The sequence below is a fragment of the Peromyscus maniculatus genome, chromosome 3 (assembly GCF_049852395.1).
Source record: "Peromyscus maniculatus bairdii isolate BWxNUB_F1_BW_parent chromosome 3, HU_Pman_BW_mat_3.1, whole genome shotgun sequence".
NCBI classification, from domain to species: Eukaryota; Metazoa; Chordata; class Mammalia; order Rodentia; family Cricetidae; genus Peromyscus; species Peromyscus maniculatus.
Window position 1 is genome coordinate 49,593,975 of NC_134854.1, and position 15,066 is coordinate 49,609,040.

Below are 15,066 nucleotides of genomic sequence, written 5' to 3' on the forward strand. Positions count from 1 at the left end.
ATATACTCATGGGATGCTCAATAATACCACAAGGACAATTGCTCAACTATGTTCATAGAAGCATCATTTGTAATAGCCAGAACCTGGAACCAACCTAGATGCCACTCTGCTGAAGAATGGATGAAGAAAATGTGGTATATTTACACAATAGAGTGCTACTCAGTTGTAAAAATCCAATGAGATCATGAAATTTAAAGACAAATTTTTGCAAACCTGAGTGAGATAAAACAGACTCAGAAAGACAAACATAGTATGTACTTACTCCTAATTTGATTTTGGATATAAAGCCAAGGATAACCAGACTATAACCCACAGCTCCAGAAAAGCTAAGTAACAAGGACTCTAAGAGGGATCCATGGGAAAGAGAAAGAGATGAGATATTCTGAGTAAACTGGGGGCAGGGAAACTATATATGGAAAGGGATGAAGATGAGAATATGAGAGAATGGGAAGGCTGAGCTGGGGCGGGACAGAGTGGGAGAGCAATGAAAGAAATATCTTGATAGAGGGAGCTAGTATGGGGCTATGGAGAAACATCATGTTAGGGAAATTACAAGGAATCCACAAAGTTGACCTCAGGTTAGACTACTAGCAATAGTGGAGAAGGTGCCTGAACTAGCCTTCCCCTTTAATCAGTTTGGGGAATACCCTGTCATCATAGAGCCTTTATCTAGTATCTGATGGAATTAGATGCAGAGATCCACAACCAATCACCAGGTCAAGTTCATGGAATCCAGTTGAAGAAAGGTCTGAGGGCTTATAAGAATGAGGGGGATCAAGGTCATGATGGGGAAATCTACAGAGACAACTGAACCAAGCGCTTGGGAACTTACCAACTCTAGATCAATAGCTTTGGAGCCTACATGGGACTGAGGTGTCATTTGCATGTGGGAGACAGTTGTGTAGCTTGGTCTTTGTGAGGGGCTCCTGGAAGTAGGATCAGGATCTATCCCTGGTGCATGAGCTGGAGTTTTGGAGCCCATTCCTTAGGGTGGGATGCTTTGCGCAGCCTTGATGCAGTAGGAAGAGGCTTAATCCTGCCTCAAATGAATGTAGCAGGCATTGTTACCTCCCCATGGAAGGCATTACCCTTTTGGAGGAGTGGATGGAGGGTGGGTCAGGAGCTTTTGGTATAGAATCAAGAGGAGGGATGGGAGAAGGAACTATAATTGATAGGTAAAATGGAAAAAAATTCAAATAAATAAAAAATAACATCCCAAGCTAAAGTCTAATGAATAAATTTATAGGCACAATCAGGCATTGGCCTATTATGGTTGATTTATACTGTAGCAAAATGGAAAATGATTCTTAGGATGATATAACTAAAAAAAAGCAAAGCAAAACTGGATTCAGTACAAGAAGAGTCATCACTGAGCACAGCATTATATATATTTAATATAATAATAATAATAATATAATACATTATAATACCAAACCAGATGTTTACACTCCATTTGAAAGTCTGTGATATTCCTATACTATTATTCCCAATATGCAAATTCCTTTATATCTTTTTCTAAAAACTTCTTATATTCACGATTCAATGTTTGGCATGTCAAGTAATTGCATTTTGATTTTGGCAACAGTGTGTTTTTCATGGGTGTTTATTTTATGCTGCATATTATAGTCTTCTATGAACCTTGTATTTGTTCTATTATTCTGCATTTCATAGATGAGCAACTGGTCTTTCCAGAGCAGGATTAAGGTTTTAATTTTAGACAGCAACTAGTGTATAGGTGAAGCATGGTAGGCAGACTCCAGACAGAAAGGTTCTGGCAAGAGCATTCTGGTTGCCTTGCTGTTGTACCATACATACATGCCCAACCTCATGAAAGAGGCAGATAACAGATACTGTTTACTCATTTTCAAATATGAAGAATCTGCATCTCTGAAGAGAAGTGACTTATTCATCGCTGATACCTGAACCCCTTCCTCTAAACACTGAGTTTCGTTCCCATTATTCTGTGGCTACAGAGTGGAATGTTTCTAATGTCCCTATAGTGGAGTAAACAGCCTAAGAATACATTTTTTCCTTGTGCCCACAGGTAAGTTTAGTGCTCACTCCTCATCAAGGAAAATTCTCTTTGTATCAGACAGTGACTAGTAACTCTCTTGCCTTTCAGGGCACATTCTTCTTCCTATTTTATCCTTTATTTTCTTTTTAATAGTGCTTGAAAGATCCTTCTACGGGTCTATTGTCACACAAAATCCATGAATGTCAGCTGCTGCCAGCAACTTCTCCCTTATATGTCTTTACTTTCTCCCCTACAACTTCATCACATGCCCACTTGCCCATACCGTTGGCTGGTAAAAAGATTCCCCACATTGGTCAATGTAGTCGAGGAACCACCACTTATGACTGTAGTAGTGAGCCACAGATACCAAGCATTGGTCATTGATAATGAAGCCTCCTCAGAAATGATGGCCTGTGTTCAAGGATACCTGGTAGGGGAAAGAATTCCTTTGACAGGTGTATCCTCCTGTGATCTTCTCAACATCATTATCACAAAAAGCCCCTAGAATATAGATAAAAGGAGAAGCAAATTTAGTAAAATGTTGGAATATGGATCCCTCAGATCTACATAACTCTCTAATGTTTTAGTAATATTTTCTGAGAATAATGACTAAGAGAAATTTGGGGACACATTGTCCCTCATAGACAACACAGGATTTGAGGTTCTACAGTGGAAGGGATGATAGGACAGGTAACTAAATTCTAAATGGCTCAGATGTCATCTTAGTTCCAGGAAAATGCAGGAGAAATGATCTCAGAACACCGTTTGTAGGATATTCTTTTGGGATCCAATTCCTTGTCAGTTTTCTAAACCACTGCTTGCTTCATTCTGAAATTCACCAAGTGTCTTTGCTACAGGAAAATGACTTTCCAGGTTAATTACTTAGATATAGCTATCTTGGAAAATTCTCTGGCTGCAGAGATTGTGTTGTTCCAATCTCCTTAACATCAGTAAAATATGTACAGTAAGGCCAGAAGGGAGAGGTGTTCCAATCAAAGTCAGGCATAACAAATGAAGGTCCAAAAGCTGAACAACATGAAAGGAGTTATTAACTTTGACTATAATCTGGTTAATATTAAAGTCATCTGGCACAGTAACTCCTGTGTACAAGGCACATCAGACACCTTCATCAAAATTACTAAGGTTGAGAATTTGGTAAATGAGTTTTAAAACAACTTCAGGCACATTTCCCTTAACAGACTCTATTGTGAGGGATTCCCAGAGCTATTTCAGTGGAGGAATGTGTTTGCCAGTTCATTTTGTTGAACCTCTCCTTGAGCACAATCTAGCCTTAGTGATCACAGTGATGCATCTGACAATGATTTTTTACAGATTATGGAATCATGGAAATGTGAGAAATGTGAAGACTGAGCAAGTACAACTGCTGGAACTAGGGTACCATAGCATAAATCTAACTACTGGAGTAAAGATTAGGTGAACTTACTGTGATGGCAGATAGAGTTCATATATTCCAGATAATTGCAAAGTAGGACCAGACTTAGCATAGCATAGAACTCACCAGCAGTTCCCATAATAGCCAGGATCAGGAGTTCAGTCATGGTGGCTGAAAGTGATGAGCACTGAATGGGGTCCTCTTCATATAACCCTATGGAGTGAGAGGACAGCTTGTTCAAGTGGGAGTAGGGTCTCATTACTTCTTCCTGAGCAAAAACCTTATTTTTCACTCCCTGCATACTTACATCACCCCTGTTCTTTTGCTTTCTTGACAGGAGGAGACCTTCAGGTTTGAAGGAAAATCTTTTTCTCCTGGGGGAGTGGATGAGATGGCTGATCCTTTAAAGGATGCTGGAATGGAGGAAACAGTGACAGTCAATCTGTCTATGAGGCTCTGCTTTACTAGACTCAATCCATGGGTGTTAGACAAGAAAGACTCTATGGGAGGCTCAGAAATTCTTTTTTGATGGTCGGTTGCTTTTAGTAACTTTGAAGAAGGACTGATTCTGTAGATAATGGGTTTCTATGAGTCCCCCACACCTGCTGAGTCTATTGGTGTTCTGTAAATTTCTTTGTTCTAACATGACCAATCTACTTCATAGGAAATAGGTATTTAATCGCTCTATGATCCAGCACTGGAACATCACTGATTTTAAGAAAGGAAGTAGTGTTCCTAGTAAGTGTGGGCTTTTACATGCTCTGCTTCCTAAAGATGCTCATGGATTTCAGACATGGTGGAAGGGAATGGGTGAGGTTTGAGGAGGAAATGTCTTACATTGCAGTGGAGTAAAGAGCTACATCAACACAGTGCTCCACTTTGATCTCAATTTCAAGATATTTGCCTCTTATGCCAATGTCATATTAAGGCCACCTAGGAACACGGAGAGTATACAAATAATACCACAGATATAGCCTATGAAGATCCTAAGTCTCATCAATGTTGCCCCACATATCTATATTAAACAAAACTACCCAATTTGTAGAATAAACAGCCTTGCTGGAAGTTGATACACATTTTTAGGAGTAGAAAGGCTTTGAGCCATGTTCAACTTGATTTCTGAACAAGGATGAGTTACAGGTATAGATGGGAAGTTTAAGGTTATTTATATTATCTGTGTAACAAGTGTACAATATTGTGCTCAGTCGATAGTGACTCTTATTTTTCTGTTTTATTTTAAATCATCCTTAAGACTCAGTTTCCATTTTATTAGAGCACAAACAATCCACAGAAGGGTGCTACCTAATGTGTGTGAGTTGTGGCTATTTATAAAACCCAGTTGGAGGGTCCTTCCTATCACATGTTTTTTCTGTCCCCTAACCCCTGAAGTAGGAAATACATGTTAGAGGTGAGATCATGATTGTGTCTCTGAAAACTAGTGATGGTTCTGGAGTTACACAGCAGGGAAGAGAACTTAGCAACAATTGTGACAACTGGGTTGGAGGAACCAAAGTGAATGGAGGTGGAGGAATTGGAAATGAGAAGAAACTGCAGGGAATACCAACATGGGCTCCATAGCATCTATTGTGGTCCTGTTACTGGCATGGCTGGGTGAGCTTCACACTTCCAAACAGACACTCAAAGTTGTCATCCCTGCATCCTGTTTTTCATTTACCCCCCCTAGGTCCTTCCAAGTGGAAGGTCTGTCTTATTGCCACATTTGTCAAATTTTCAGACTATTCACATACTTTAATTTTTTGCAACCATATTGGTGGAAGGTATTCACAATGGATTGATTTGGATGGATTCTTTTTCACCTGAGAAAGTATCTAAAACTGGCATGCTCTCTCAAGGCCACAGGAAGATATGGGAATTGTTGGAGCATGTGAGACCGGCTGCAGGTGGCAGCTAAATATTCTGCTGAAAATGAAATCAGAGTTCCCAGTAGAACAAATTCCATACTCATTCTACATTGCATTTCTCTTCCTGGAAGAACATGAACACAGAATTTTCAGTTTCCCTATTAGACACTGTTTTTGCCACACTGTGTAAAGGGGGCCATCCAAGGAAAGGATGTTTTTGTACTTGGAGTGGGCAGTCCAGTTTACCCCTGGCATGTTCCTATGGAGAGAAGCTCCTTTGGAATGTCTTAAGAGGAAAGTTGGAAGTTTCTAGTTCCCACAAGGTTGTTTTCATATTTTAAACAACTCTCTAATTTTATCAGTTTACCTTGGTCACCCTTCCTTATTTCTTGTATGCTTTACTACATCACACTCCCACTTTGTAATTCGAGGATATGTTCCCCTTTAATCTCAACTATTTCCTCCATTATTTCTCTCTATCCTACTATTCCTATCATGTCACAATTTCATTTTATTCAATGAAATTGCTTACTGGATATGACACCCAATATTCCTCTACTGTGTTAGTGAAGAAATTCTTTGTGTCTTTCTTTCCAATACACAATCTTAGTCAATATCTCTGATCCTAAGGCTGCTCATTGGTAATCACATAATTTTAGATACATTCTTCCTATCCCATTTTTGGCTCATCACCTTGAATTTGTGCATGATATGAAATTTTCATGTCCCAGGTCATTTGGGCATTTCATTTTTTCAAATGTTTTATTCAACATTTTAATCTAAATGAGACCTCTCTAGGTTTTAAAGTATCAAGATTTTTTTGGGGATTCCTAGCTCAGATGGTGAAACTGGTGATTCCTCTATAGCACAAGTAAAATCATCCATCTGTTTAACAAAAGGGTGTCTGTATTCCAAGGTTTGAATGTGGTGATATTGTGTTCCCCAAAATATTGTGTGCCCAAATAAACTTATCTGGGGTCTGAAAACAGAACAGCCACTAGATACAGAGGCCAGAAAATGGTGGCACACACATCTTTAATCCTAGCACTCCAGAGGCAGAGATAGGTCTGGATCTCTGTGATTTCAAAGCCACACTCAAAACAGTTAGGCATGGTAACTAGAGCCTTTAATCTGAGAAAGTGATAGGAGAAAGCAGAAAGGTATTTAAGGCATGAGGACAAGGAACTGGAGCTGGTTAAGCTTTTAGATTTTGAGCAACAGTTCAGCTGAGATTCATTCTGGATGAGGACTCAGAGGTTTCCAGTCTGAGGAAACAGGATAAGCTGAAGAAATAGCAAGGTGATGTGACTATGGCTTCTTCTGCTTCTCTGATCTTCCAGCATTCACCCCATACCTGGTACCATGTGTTTTTATTAATAAGAACTTTTAAGATTCTTGCTACACTTGAAGGAGAGCAGCAATGCAGGAACACAGAGAAATTGTGTGAGGACTACTAAAGAACACAATGACACAATCAGGTAACAGAGAGTAAACAAAATAATCCACAGGCCTAACACTACTCCATGCAACAGACCCTTGTCTCATTCTGAGTAAGAAATAAGCTAAACCTCAGAGACTGGATATCCAAGTTCAGATGGGTGCTGGTGGCTAACCATGGATGTCAACTTGACGTCATGTGTTGTCGACTAAAACCAAACCATGCAACTGTGTATTTGAAGGAGACATTTTCCTTCATGGATAACTGGAAAAACCCACTTTAGGTCTGGGTCACACCTTGTTGTGGCAGCCCACATAATGGACAAGGAAGAAAGAAGCTTTTGCTTTTTTCCTGCTTGCTCTCACAATCACTGGCAAGTTTAAATATCCCATTTCATCCTGAACATTATTAAAACCTACTTCTTGAGAGTTGTACTGGATAGTTTTATGTCAACATGACACATGCTGAAGGCATCTCCAGAGAGGGAAACTCAATTAAGAAAATGCCTCCGCCAGGCTGTGGTGGTGCATGCCTTTAGTCCAAGCACCTGCGAGGCAGAGGCAAGTGGATCTCTGTGAGTTCGAGGCTAGCGTGGTCTACAAAGTGAGTTCCACAAAAGGCACAAAGGTACACAGAGAAACCCTGTCTCAAAACACCCCCACCGAAAAATAAAGAAAGAATATGCCTCCATAACATCAGTTTGTAGGCAAGCCTGTTAGGCATTTTCAAAATTACTAATTGATGGGGGAGGATCAGCTTGACCTGCTTAAGGTTCCCACTGCTAGTGGGATCAGAATCCATCCCTGGTGCATGGGAGAGATTTTAGGAGCAAATGAATATATTGGGACACCTTACACAGCCTTGTGCAAGGAGAGGGGCTTGGACCTGCCTCAACTGAATGTACCAGGAGCTGGGAGTGTAGGGTGGCTTCAGGAGAGAGGAGAGTGGGATCTGTGGTTGGTATGGAAAATGAATGGGAAAAAAATTAATAATAAAAAAGAGAAAAAAGTCATTTTCTTAATTAGTGATTGATGGCAGAGGACCCAGTCAATTGTGAGTGATTCATCCCTCATCTGGTGACCCTGGGTTTTATAGGAAAGCAGGCTGAGCAAGCCCTGAAGAGCAAGCCAGTAACCAGCACCTCTTCATGACCTCTGGCCCAGCTCCTGCTCCTGGATCCTGCCCTGCTTGATTTCCTGTCCTGACTTCTTTCTAGGATGAACAGTTAATTTGAAATATAAGCAGAATAATTTCCTTCCTCTCCAAGTTGCTTTTGATCATGGAATTTCACTGCAGCAACAGAAAGTGTAACTAAGTCAGGAGTCCAATAGAGACTCAACGCCCGTAACTATCTAAGAGCACTCTAGGATCCATTGCACATTGGAGGGGCTGAGACATCAAATCTCATGGAATGAGCTGCTATGGGATTCTTGGCCTTTCTGATATGAGGCAGCCATGATTGTACTACATGGACCATAGCTGTATCCCATTCTAGTAATTCCCCCTTTAAATGTATGTAGTCATTCTATCATTAAATATACTTTTATATCAATGATTATTATTATTTTTTCATTTTTTATTGGTTTATTTATTCATGGAATAAGTAAGTACTACTGTACCTTTGCCATGGAACAGGAATTATGCAAAGGGGTGGGGTTTTAATCCACCTAAAAATTCTCTGGTGTGCCCAGGCTCTATTTCTTAAACACTTTATTTAGATTATGTAATGAACTCTCATTTCATCTCCTTTTTTTAAATTAAGAGATGGTCTATTCATTCTACATATCAACCACAGATTCCCCTGTCATCCCTCTTCACATGCCCCAGCCTGTGCCCCCATTCCCACCTCCTCCAGGGCAAGATCTTCTATGGGGATTCAGCAGAGCCTGGTACATCCAGTTGAGGCAGGTCCAAGCCCCATCTCTCTCTACTCAGGCTGAACAAAGTGTCTGACCATAGACACTAGGTTCCAAATAGCCAGCTTATGCACCTGGGACAGGTCCCGGTCCTACTGATTGGGGGCCCCCTAAATAGTTCAAGCTAAACAACTATCTCACTTATCTTAAGGGCCTAATCCAGTACCATGGGAGATCCTCAGCTATTGGTCCAGGGTTCATGTTTTTCCACTAGTTTGACTAGTTGCCTCAGAACTTTTTCCAATCATGGTCTGGATATCTCTTGCTCATACAATCCCTCCTCTCACTCATCCACTGGACTCCTGGAGCTCTGCCTGGGACATGGACATGGATCTCTGTGTCTGCTTCCATCAGTCACTGGATGAGGGTTCTATAATGATAGCTAGGGTATTCACCAGAGTACGTCAGCACAGGCACCCTCTTGACCATTGCCAGCCATCCATGGTGGAGTCTTCTTTGTGGATTCCTGGGGACTTCCCTAGCAATCTGCTTCTCCCTATTCCCATGGTACCTTCATTTATCATGATATCTCTTTCCTTGTGTACCCACTCTGTTCCCTATCCAGCTCTAAGCTCCCACTTGCCTAAGCTCTCATTCCCTGTCTGTTGCCCTCCATAACCCCCTACCCCAGTTTGTTCATATGGATCTCATCCATTCTCCATCTCTAGGTGATCCCTGTGTCTTTCCTAGGGTCCTCCTTACTAGCTAGCCTCCCTGAAGCTGTGGGTTGCAGTCTGGTCATCTTTTGCTTTACATCTAGTATCTACTTATGAGTGGGCACATACCATGTTTGTCTTTCTGAGTCTGGGTTAACTCACTCAGGATGATATTTTCTAATTCCATCCATTTGCCTGCAAACCTCATGATGTCATTGTTTTTCTCTGCTGAATAGTACTCCATTGTGTATATGTACCACATTTTCTTTATCCATTCTTCATTTGAGGCGAATCAAAGTTGTTTCCAGGTACTGGCTATTACCAATAATGCTGCTATGAACATAGTAGAGCATGTGGGGAAACCTACAGCACAACCAAACCAAACTAGTGGGCACTCATGAAATTTAGACCAACACCTGTGGAGCCTCCATGTCCTGAACTAGGTCCTCTGCATTGGTGAGACAGTTGTATAGCTTGATCTGATTAAGGCGCCCCCTACAAGTAGGACCTACAGGTAGGATCTATCCCTGGTGTGTGAGCTAGCTTTTGGAGTCCCTTACCTATGGTGGGACACGTCCCACAGCCTTAAGGCAAGGGGAGGGGCTTTATGCTGTTTCAGCTGCATGTTCCTGGCTCTCTTGACTCCCCATGGGAGGTCTTACCTTCTTATAAAAGGGAATGTAGTGTGGGTTTGTCAGGTGCAGACTGCAGGGGTGGGAGAAGGGAAGAGGGGGATCTGTGATTGTTATGTAAAAAATAATAAAAATTTCTTAATAAAAAAAGAGTTTGCTACCCAAACGAAAAAGAAATAATACAATTCTGGGCTGAAATCAATAAAATAGAAAAAAAGAAAATACAGAGGATCAATGAAACAAAAAGTTGATTCTTTGAGAAAATCAATTGATTGACAAACCCTTAGCCAAATTCTTTAAAACATAGGTCCTGTATATAAATTAACAAAATTAGAGGTTAAAAGAAGGAAATACTTCTCCTTAACTAACTAGTGTCTATGGTATTATAAAGTACTCTACATGCTATCAGTAAACATCAACCCATCTACAAACCCTTGGTTACACAATGGTGATCTGCCTGCATTATGCACAAGGACACAATACTGGCATAAAGTTGGTAGGAGTAAAGTTCCTTTATCCAATTGGATTTAGTGAGCTGACTGATGGTGTGGAAAACATACCTGCTAGGGTGGCTAAGAACCTCAGACTAGATTGGCTAGGGACTTAGGAGATATGGGAGAAAATGAAATCCTACTGTTCTACTAAAGGAACATAACAACAAAAGAATTCCTAAGAACATTCTCATAGATCAGTGTCTTGTTCAGTCATTACCAGAGAAGTTTCCTCCTGCAGCAGATGGAAAGAAATATAGAGAACCACAGCTGGACCAGATGCAGAAAGTAAGAGAACTTGCAACTCTGTCCTAAATGGGATGTCTCCATCAAATCCCTCCCTTCAGGGTTCAGGAAATGCTGCAAAAGAGGAGTCAGCAATATAGTAAGAGTCAATGCAGACAGAGGACACCAGGGAACCAAGGCCTTCTAGACACAACAGGACTGATGCACATATGAACTCATAGAGACCTGTATGTGTCTAATTCAGATGGAGTCCCAGCACTGAGAGGAGATGAGAATACAAGCCCTGATTCCTAACCCAGAAGCTATCTTCTGTTGACAACTGCTTGCAAAGGAAAATTTTGTTTTCCATCAGAAGTATCATTGAATATAAAAACCACACTTAAGGACAAGCCCCATGCACAGGAATAGATAACCAACAAAAATTAAACTCCACATTTGGAGATTTTTTTTTGGTCTCAGAATGCTTTAGCTAGGCATTTTACAAGTATTTTGCTTATATGATTTCCAATTTTGTGTTTTCATGTGATTTCTGTGTGTGCAAGTGTGTGTGAGTTTCTCTGTGTCTGGATGTGTTTCTTGTGTATTTTCTCTTTCTTTTCCTTTTTCTGGTTCTGTCTCTCACGTTTGTTTGTTTTATCATATTCTGGATTGTTTGTTTAAATTTAAAAGGGATTGTTTAAATTTAAAAAGGTTAAAGAAAATTAGATGAAATAATAATAAGGATAATGATTAAAAAATCACTAAGATTTTTAGTCAAAAAAGAAAGAAGCAAACAACATGTCAACCAATTAGGAAAAGAACCAACAAAATTAGAAGAATCAGCACATAACACCCAATAACAACTAACTGTAAATGCTCTTAACTCTCCAATGAAAAGATTCAGGGTGATATATTGAATTTAAGAAACTGATGAAAAATTATCATGGATTTTAATTGAGTGATAGAGAATAATACTATGCTATTTTAGAAAAAAAAATGGATAGAAATTGAGGTTTTCATGTGAAGTGAAAGACACAGGTCTCAAAAACACAAATATTGTATTATTCACTTATAAGATGAACATGTCCATGAAAGTAGAATTGAGATGATTAGGAAGAAAAAGGGTCAACGGATAACGGTGAGAAGGTCAAAGACTATAAAGGACAGGATCAATATCAGAAGTGGACAATGATATGCATGCTTGAAAATGTTACAGTAAACTCCACATTATTGCACACTAAATTTTAGTTTTAAAAAAGGAAACAAAATTTGGTAAGGTGATAAAAATGAGAGGTCAGAAGTACCCAACCTTCATTAGTGTCTCTCTGGGCTAAAACCAAAGTATCCTCATGGGCTAGCCCTGATTGAATGGAGGTTCAGGAGGCACCACATACTTAGTTGTGTGACCTCCTATTTAGATGTCCTGGACATTGGTCATGGGTGATTTTTTTCCTCATTACTCTCCAGGATTAATAATTTCTCAACATTGTCTCAAACATCTAGAAATCTTTCCTTCAGCTTGTCTACTCCATTATTATTGCTTTTGACTGAATTTTGTTTGATTTATTCAGTTTTGTAGTACCAAGATGGATTCTCTTTCATAATATGTAACTTATGGCTGAATTTCTTGGTTTGTCTAGCATTGTATTTAATTCATCCAATTCTTTATTTTAATCCCCCTTATAACGATAACCATTTTAATCTAAAATGTCAATGATTGTCAGCAGACTATTTAGTTACCACCTGCAGCAGGTCTCACGTGCCCTAACAATTTCCTGGTCTTTCTATGGCCTTGAGACAGCATGCCAGTTTTAGAAAATTTCTCAGGCGAAAAGAGTCCATCCAAATTATTTCTTTCTGAACTCCTCCTAGTAGAACTAACATGTTTGTAAAAAGTGGAATGTGCATAGTCTGAAAAACTCGACAGACATGGCAATATGACAGTTCTTCCACTCAGGAATGACCCAGGAGAAATAAATGAGAAAGAGGATACAGAGATGACAACATTGAGTGTCTGTTCAGGGATGTGCTTCTCACCCAGCCCTGTCAGTAACAGGACCACTGCCAATGTTATGAAGCTCATTTGGCATTTCCTGCATTTTCTTCTGATTTCCAGTTCCTCCACCTTCCAGTCACAGTTTGCTCCCCCTCAAATCCAACTGTCACTATTTTAGTTAAACTTCCCTTCCATTACTGTGTAACTCTAGAACCATCACTAGTTTCCAGAGAACTCAAACCAGATCTCTCCTCCAACAGGTATTTCCTATATATCCGTGGTCAGTGAAGAGAAACACATCGGATAGGAAGGATCCTCTATTTGTTACTTATAAATAGGCACAAGCTGACACACCATCAGGTATTGCCCTTCTAGGGTTGGTTTATACTATAGTAAAATGGAAACTGAGTCTTAGAGATAATTTAAGTTGAAAAAAAAAAGCTGGGTTCAATACAGGAACTGACTGACCACAGCATGACACTCTTGTTACATATGCAATAGAAATATCCATAATTCCCATTCTACCTATACATCCTTCTTGTTCAGAAATCACGTTGAACATTGCCCAAAGACATTCTATTCTGCAAAATCAGTATAGACTTCTTGTACAGGCAATTTGAACTAGAATACAGAGTATTTACTTTTTTTTTTATTATTTTACAACACCATTCAGTTCAACATAATAGCCACAGATTCCCCTGTTCTCCCCCTCTCCCCCCCTCCCCCCAGCCCACCCCCCATTCCCACCTCCTCCATATCAAGCTCTCCCCCGAGGACCGGGGTCGACCTGGTAGACTCAGTCCAGGCAGGTCCATTCCCCCCCCCCCCAGACCGAGCCAAGTGTCCCTGCACAAGTCCCAGGATTCAAACCAATGTACAGCTGCCTCCCAAACAGATCAAGCCAAATGACTGTCTCACGTATTCAGGGGGCCTGATCCAGTTGGGGGCCCCTCAGCCTTTGGTTCATAGATCCTGTGCTTCCATTCATTTGGTTATTTGTCCTGGTGCTTTATCCGACCTTTGCTTCAACAATTCTCGCTCATATAAACCCTCTTCTTTCTCACCAATTAGACTCCCAGTTCTCTACCAGGGGCCCAGCCATGGATGTCTGCATTCAGATTCCTCAGTCCGTTGATGGGGTCTATGGCACAACTATCAGGGTGTCTGGCCATCCCATCACCAGAGTAGGTCAGTTCCTGCCGTCTCTCGACCATTGCCAGCAGTCTTTTGCGGGGGTATCTTTGTGGATCTCCGTGGGCCTCCCTAGCTCTCTGCTTCCCCCCCTTCTCACCTTCTCATGTGGTCTTCATTTACCATGGTCTCCTATTCCTTGTTCTCCCTCTCTTTTCTTGATCCAGCTAGGATCTCCCACTCTCTTTCCCTCGACCATTGCCCTTCATTGTTCCCACTTATGACCAGGCTGTTCATGTAGATCTCATCCATTTCTCCATGTCTTTTTTTGGGGTCCCGTTTTCCAGGTAGCCTCACTGGTGATGTGAGTAGCAGTCCAGTCATCCTTGTTCCACATCTAGCATCTTCCTATGAGTGAGTACATACCATATTTGTCTTTCTGAGTCTGGGTTACCTCACTCAGGATGATTTTTTCTAGATCCATCCATTTGCCTGCAAACCGTATGATGTCATTGTTTTTCTCTGCTGAGTAGTATTCCATTGTGTATATGTGCCACAATTTATTTATCCATTCTTCAGTTGAAGGGCAATTAGTTTGTATCCAGGTTTTGGCTATTACAAACAATGCTGATATGAACATAGCTGAGCAAGTGCTCTTGTGGTATGATTGAGCATTTCTTGGGTATATGCCCAGGAGTGGTATAGCTGGATCTTGGGGGAGATTGATTCCCAATTTTCTAAGAAAGCACCATATTGATTTCCAAAGTGGTTGTACAAGCTTGTATTCCCACCAGCAGTGGAGGAGAGTTCCCCTAGTTCCACATCCTCTCCAGCATAAAGTGTCTTCAGTGTTTTTGATCTTAGCCACTCTGACAGGCGTAAGGTGGTATCTCAGAGTTGTTTTGATTTGCATTTCCCTGATGATTAGAGATGTTGAGCAATTCCTTAAATGTCTTTCAGCCATTTGGGTTTCCTCTGTTGAGAATTCTCTGTTTAATTCTAAAGCCCATTTCTCAATTGGACTGTTGGTCATTTTGATGTCTAATTTCTTGAGTTCCTTATATATTCTGGTTATCAGTCCTCTGTCACATGTGGGGTTGGTGAAGATCTTTTCCCATTCTGTAGGCTGTCGCTTTGCCTTGTTGACCGTATCCTTTGCTCTACAAAAGCTTCTCAGTTTCAAGAGGTCCCATTGATTGATTGTTTGTCTCAGTGTCTGCGCTACTGGTGTTATATTTAGGAAGTGATCTCCTATGCCAATGCGTTCAAGACTATTTCCTACTTTCTCTTCTAGCAGGTTCAGAGTAGCTGG